Below are 7338 nucleotides of genomic sequence, written 5' to 3'. Positions count from 1 at the left end.
AGAATATAACTACTATAATACTGCCCCTATGTACAAGAATATAACTACTATAATACTGCTCATATGTACAAGAATATAACTACTATAATACTGCCCCCTATGTGCAAGAATATAACTACTATAATATTGCCCCCTATGTACAAGAATATAATTACTATAATACTGCCCCTATGTACAACAATATACCTACTATAATACTGCCCCCTATGTACAAGAATATAACTACTATAATACTGTCCCTATGTACAAGAATATAACTACTATACTGCCTCCCTGTATACAAGAATATTATTACTATGATACTGCCAGCTACTGTATATGCAAGAATGTAACTTCTATAATAGTGACTAGCTGGGTTAAGATGAGGAAGAGTCAGGAGTGAAGATACTGACATGCAAACTTATGTGATGAGCATCACACTTAGACTTGGAACTTCTGCTTTTATACATCAGCATGAACTGTCAGGTCATAATGTAATCGGAGCAAAAAAAATTTTTTTTAAAGTGTTACTGAGAGAACTAGGAGGAAGCATAACAATACAGCCCAACGATATACGGACCTAAATGGATTGTAGGATTCAGGAGATATACAGGTAATGAGATCTGAGTTGTTGGACATTATGTATTATCTGGGTTGTTGGACGTTATGTATTACGGCTGGTCCATACAATCAGGGCAATTGTTACCACCCACCTTTCGTGTCTAACTTTTTCCTCATAGATTGTAAGCTTGCGGCCCTCATTCCTCTTGGTATCTGTTATGATCTATGTGATTATTGTTATGCTGTAATGTCTATAGTCTGTACAAATCCCCTCTGAAATGTAAAGTGCTGCGGAATATGTCGGCGCTATAGAAATAAAATTTATTATTATTATTATGTTTACTGTGCTCAGTAACTTTTGATTTACTGTAGTGACTCATGCTCCTTATAACATGAAATTCCCAAGCATTTACTTTTTTTATCACATGCTTTTGAAGCATTTTATGTGTCACCTGCTTTAGAAATGATTTTTTCATGTTTTGTTTCTTCACATTTTTTTCTAAGTCTCATTTGGACAGCTCCGTCTTTGTTCTTCATGCACTGAATTCCCGAAAACACTAATATTTTTTGGGGATATAATGTTTGGTTAGATTTTAGATAATACTGGGCAGCGATTACTTTAGCCTAAAGGAAATCTCCCATTCAGGAGCACTTTAAATAGATTGATATCAGCTCCTTATAACATTAAGGGTATGTGCACACGTTGCGGATTGGCCTGCGGAATTTCCCACGCAGAATCAGCATCTCTTGGCAGAAAACGCAGGCCAAAACGCTTGCGGATTACTTGCGGATTTGTTGTGGATTGTTATGCATTTTTTGATGTGTGGATTTGCCTTACTCAATGTATAGTAAAAGGGTGCAGAAACGTTGCGTTTCCGCACAAAGAATTGACATGACGCGGAAATAAAAACGCTACGAATCCGCACAGGTTTTTCCGCAGCATGTGCACAGCAATTCTCAAATTCCCATTGACTATCATTGATACTATACTACACTGCGATTTGATGCAATTTTGTGTGCCAAAAAACGCTGCAGAAACGCATCAAAATCCGCAACGTGTGCACACAGCCTAAAGCTGTACAGCCTATTCAGCCGTGCAGCCTAATTAGACAGGTCCAACCAGTAAAACTCCCCAGCAATCATCTGTTTCAACATATCATGTATCAATTAAGTTTACAATGTGTTTTTCTTTTCCAAGTTACCACTCTCCGCACAACCCATAACATTCATTTGAGGATTTTATTTAATATGAGAAGTTGAACTTGAGAGTTCCTCACTATAATTCCTTACAGCACAACTGCACTATTATATGAAGTTGTGAGAAGTTTTGATCATTGAGGTCCCGATTCTGGGAATTCCACCAATTGCTAACATGAATGAGAAAAAATGCTCAACTGAGACAAATGACATTACATAAAATTCCTGTTTAGCCCACCTCCAGTCTTGGTGGAAAAGAGTGAAGTGTGCTGAGCCACCATGGATCAAACCTTTTTTTATACAGTGCATTACTAGTTCATTTTCCCTGTTCATGACTAGGCACATTTTTTTAATAAATACGATTTTAAGTGCTTTATATGATGCTAGAACAAGCCGTAAGGCTGAGTAGTCAAGAGATCCGTGGTCAAAAGCCATGAGACTGAAGGGTGAGACAAAGGGATAGTCAGTAGCAGTCCAAAATCAGACTTTCAAGAAGGTAGTAGATAATGACAAAAGGGCTAGGCAAACGGATGTCAAAGCAAATCCAAGCTCAAGCAGCAAAGACTAGAATACCAGACAATGAGCACAGAATAAGCACAAACTTCATTGGCAAAGCGACAATTGGCAGCAATCTAAGACAGATAGCTGGTTAAAAAGCCAGGTAAGTATTCTGAACAGGAGACACATAGGTGAAGCCTCGGCACACCTTGGTCTTGTTTGGATGGCCAAACTGTCACTCAAGATACTGACGCCTCAGCATGCACCAACATCCGATTGAACGGCAGAACTGTCATTCACTGTGTCCATACACACTGATAGGAGGAATTGTAACACTTTAAATTTTTTTCTGTTCAGTTATTTAACTAATTTTTGCTTTCTTATCGCTAAATCTGAAGACTATCATTTATATAATTTGTAGATTACAATACATGAAGACTAATTTTTACATCATTTGTAGATTAGAAAAATAGTGTCAGGAACACCACACTGCACTTGCTCACTGAGCCAGTGCGTGTGTCCTGAGTACAAAAACAGTGCTCAAAGATACCTGTGGAGCGGGACAGCAGCAGTGACGATGCGTGCTTCAGACTATCAGGACCTGAAGCAGGTGACTGCTGGGGGCGTGACCTAAGCTCCACAGAACTAGGAGCTGCAGGGAAACTCCTAGAAAGGTAACTACGGGACAAGTTACCAAGGGGCATAGACAGGGAAGTAAACCAGATCAAGCCGGGTCAAAGCACGAGATAGCAGGACAGTACCAAAGGGTTAGACAGAGCAAATAGTCAGGACGTAGCAATAGATCAGAAAACCAGAACGGGCAATGGACGGTACAATAGGAGCAAACTGTAATGGAGTAACAATAGCCAAGCCAGGAGGTCGAACCGGAGAAGACAATAGTACCAAAACGAGAGACAGAGTTCAGAGTGAGGGGACAGACCGGCTCATACACGGGAATCAAACAAGCAATGCAGTATCCACGCACACCAGGGGGGTCAGACACACAGCCAGAATAACAGTATAGCTGACAAGGAATCCTAGTCTGGAGTGAGTATAAATACTCCTCCCAGATCCAAAGAGAGGCCGGCAAAAGTTAACCCTGTGAGAACAGGACATTAACCATGTCCTAACCATGACAGTACCCCCCTCTTAATGGGAGGGCCAATGGACCCCCAGGTTTCTCAGGGTATCTGGCATGAAAAGCCTACACCAGTCGATCAGCATGCAACGAACTGGCCGGAACCCATGACCGATCCTCAACGGAATTTCCCTTCCAATGAATAAGGTACTGAAGTCTCTGGCGCACCCACTGTGAATCAACGATGCGCCCTACCTCGTACTACAGTTGACCCTCTAGCAACACTGGTGGAGCCACGGATGAGGGATCTTCTCTAACTGTTCCCACAGGTTTTAATAGGGACCTGTGGAAGACGTTAGAGATTTCGAAGGAGGTGTGCAACTGTAATCTGTATGCCACCGGGTTTATCACCTCTACAATCTTGTATGGGCCAATAAATTTGGGGCCCAACTTCATAGAGGGTATTTTAAGGTTGATGTTACAGGTGGACAACCAGACTTTTTCCCCCACTGTTAAAGCAGGAACCACCCCCCTCCTCCTGTCCGCAAAATGTTTGAACTTCTTCTGAGCTTTGGAGATGTTCCCCTGCACCTCCTTCCAGAGGGTTTTTAACTGTTGTACCATCCCCTCGGCACCAGGGCAATCCGAATCCATATGGGAAATTCCCCAAACTGCGGAACAAACCCATAATTGACCTGAAAGGGAGACTTTCCGGTAGATTGATTAATCAGACAGTTGAATGCAAATTCTGCCATGGGTAATACTTCACACCAGTCCTCCTGTCTGGAGGAGGCCAGGCATCTCAGAATCTGCTCCAATGACTGGTTGGTGCGTTCAGTCTGTCCGTTGGATTCCAGGTGATAGGCAGAGGAGAATGACAACGTGACCCCCAACTTCATACAAAACGCTCTTTAAAACCTGGCCACAAATTGCACACCCCTGTCCGACACCACGTTCACAGGCACTCCATGCAACCGAACAATGTGCTGTATAAACAAGCGGGCCAAGGTTTCAGCAGATGGTAATGCAGGTAATAGGATAAAACCGTTGGCACAACCCTGTAATATTTTGTGGTGCTCAAGTAGGATCCCAATCCGTGACTCGTGATATACAAAAACTTGGCACACACTTGTGGATTCTGATGCAGAAAAGTGATTGATTTTAATAAAGTACAGTACATACATACAGACGTTTCGGTCTATGACCTTCATCAGTGTACGTGAGGCTGTAATGGCACAAAGTGGGCATGCTTAGAAAATCTATCAACCACCTTCTATACCACTGAGTTGCCCTTGGAAGATGGAAGATTAGTGATAAAGTCCATGGACAGGTGTGTCCATGGTTTATCCGGAATTGGCAAAGGCACCAATTCCCCAGCCGGCCGGACCTGAGAGCTTTTAGAGCGAGCGCACACCCCACAAGTATTCACAAACCTTTTTATATCAGTACCCATAGAGGGCCACCAAAAAACCCTAGCTACTGCCCCCCGGGTAGCTGCAATACCGGGGTGTGCACTTAACACAGAATCATGAAATTCTTGAAGGCATGTGAGACGGAATTGTTTGGGTACAAAGAATTTAGCTAGGGGTTTATTCCTGGGCGCTTGTGCTTCCAGAATCTCTCTCTGTAGCTCAGAGGAGATTTCGGCTACAACCACTCCCGGTTGAAGAATGGAGGAAGGTGGTTCTGGAGGGGACACAGAATCAAAACTTCGGGATAAGGCATCCGCCTTTACATTTTTATACCCTGGTCGGAACGTGATGTTAAAATGAAATCGAGAAAAGAAAAGTGCCCACTGAGCCTGTCTGGGGGTCAACCTCTTAGCAGACTCGATATAGGCCAGGTTTTTATGATCAGTGATGACCATAATGAGATGAGCGGCCCCCTCCAAAAAATGCCTCCATTCTTCGAAGGCCAATTTAACTGCTAACAATTCCCTGTTACCGACATCATAGTTTCTCTTGGCCGAAGAGAACTTCTTAGAGAAAAAGGCACAGCGTTTGAGGTTAGTCAGGGTAGGGGGGCCCTGAGACAATACTGCCCCCACCCCCACCTCCGAAGCGTCGACCTCGATGATAAAAGGTCTTGATGAATCGGGTTGAACCAACACAGGGGCTGTAGTAAAACACTTCTTTAGTGTAAGGAAGGAATTTTTTGCGGCCATGGACCAATCTTTTACATCTACCCCTTTAAGAGTGAGGTCCATCAAGGGTTTAACCACCTGCGAGAACCCTTTAATGAACTTCCTATAATAATTAGCGAAGCCCAGAAATCGCTGCAACCCCTTCAAGTCATGAGGCTGCACCCAATCTGTAATGGCCTGAACCTTCCCTGGATCCATGCGTAATCCCTCCCCGGATACAATTACACCCAGAAAAGATAGTTCTTGCATAAAAAATTAGCACTTCTCCAGCTTAGCATACAAATGGTTCTCCCGGAGTCTCATTAGAACCGTACGTAGATGGATTAAGTGTGACTGACTGTCTTCAGAGTAAATCAAGATGTCATCCAGGTAAATGACTACAGAACGTCCAATCAAGTCAGAAAAAACAACATTAATAAAGTTCTGAAAAACAGCAGGAGCGTTAGTGAGGCCGATGGGCATAACCAGGTTTTCAAACAGCCCCTCAGTTGTCAGGAACGCTGTTTTCCATTCGTCCCCCTCCCGGATCCTTATAAGGTTATAAGCCCCTCGTAGATTGAGCTTAGAAAACCATTTGGCCCCCGTGAGTTGATTGCATAGATCAGGAATCAACGGGAGAGGGTACGTGTTCTTATCAGTAATTTTGTTCAGTTCCCGAAAGTCGAGGCACGGTCGCAACCCATCATCTTTTTTCTTTACAAAGAAAAACCCCGCTGCCACGGGTGAGACCGAGGGCCGAATATGCCCCTTGCGAAGGCTTTCTTTGATGTACTCTTTCATAGCTTGGCGCTCAGGCCCGGACAAATTAAACAAACGAGCCTTGGGTAATTTGGCTCCAGGTACTAAATCGATAGCACAATAATATGGTCTATGTGGTGGGAGCGCCTCAGCATCGCTTTCAGAAAACACATCTTCAAAGTCTCTCAGGTACTCCGGAATACCCTCCAGACCGACAGATGACACAGACACAGATTTTATCGGATTGACAAAAGGAAGCGGGTTACAACACAGACCATTATCATTACATCCCCATCGGGTGATCTCCCCCTTCACCCAATCAATAAGAGGATTGCGGCATTGCAACCAGGGCATTCCCAATATCAGTCCTGCAGGCAGATTATTCATAATGAAACAACTTAAATTTTCCACATGAGTGGAACCCACTTTCATAGAAAAAACTTCAGACATAAAACAAATTCCATCCCAGGTAAGAGGGGATGAATCCACAGCCACAAATGGTGTCATTTGTGGGGTGTTTCCACTGTTTTAGTACATCAGGGGTTTTCCAATCGCGACATGGTGTCCGATCTCAATTCCAGCCAAAAACGTCAAATGGCGCTGCTTCCCTTCCGAGCTCTGCCATGCGCCCAAATAGTCATTTACACCCACATATGGAGTATCAGCATACTCAGGACAAATTGCACAATAACGTTTAGGGTCCTGTTACCCTTGGGAAAATAAAAATTGTGGGTGAAAAGATCATTTTTGTGGAAAAAATATGATTTTTTAATTGTACCGCTGTACGTTATAAACTTCTGTGTAGCCCTTGTGGGTTCAAAGTTCTCACCACATATCTAGATAAGTTCCTTGGGGGGGTCTAGTTTCCAAAATGGGGTCACTTGTGGGGGGTTTCCACTGTTTAGGTACATCAGGGGCTCTCCAAACACGACATGGCGTCCAATCTGAAATCCAGCCAATTTTGCATTGAAAAAGTCAAACGGCGCTCCTTCCCTTCTGAGCTCTGCCATGCGCCGAAACAGTGGTTCCCCCCCACATATCAGGTATCAGCGTACTCAGGACAAATTGCACAATAACTTTTGCAGTCCAATTTCTCCTGTTACCCTTGGTAAAATAAAAAAATTGAACCTGAAGTATTATTTTT

At 43.4% G+C, this 7338-nt stretch overlaps 1 protein-coding gene across 1 annotated transcript in view; it reads left to right on the top strand.

Annotated features, from left to right (window-relative positions):
- Window positions 1-455: 455 nt before the first annotated feature.
- The window catches only part of LOC141085327 (sialic acid-binding Ig-like lectin 13), a 186398-nt gene continuing 179515 nt past the window's right edge, over window positions 456-7338 (top strand). Inside the window, exon 1 of the mRNA XM_073570612.1 lies at window positions 456-592. The gene's annotated coding sequence lies outside the window, so the exon portion shown is untranslated. The remainder of the gene's footprint in view (window positions 593-7338) is intronic.

This window comes from Dendrobates tinctorius, unplaced genomic scaffold (assembly GCF_039654945.1).
Source record: "Dendrobates tinctorius isolate UK_male_01 unplaced genomic scaffold, ASM3965494v1 ptg000028l, whole genome shotgun sequence".
Classification (NCBI taxonomy): domain Eukaryota; kingdom Metazoa; phylum Chordata; class Amphibia; order Anura; family Dendrobatidae; genus Dendrobates; species Dendrobates tinctorius.
The sequence above is the reverse complement of the archived record's forward strand: the minus strand, read 5'-3'. Positions and strand labels throughout refer to the sequence as shown.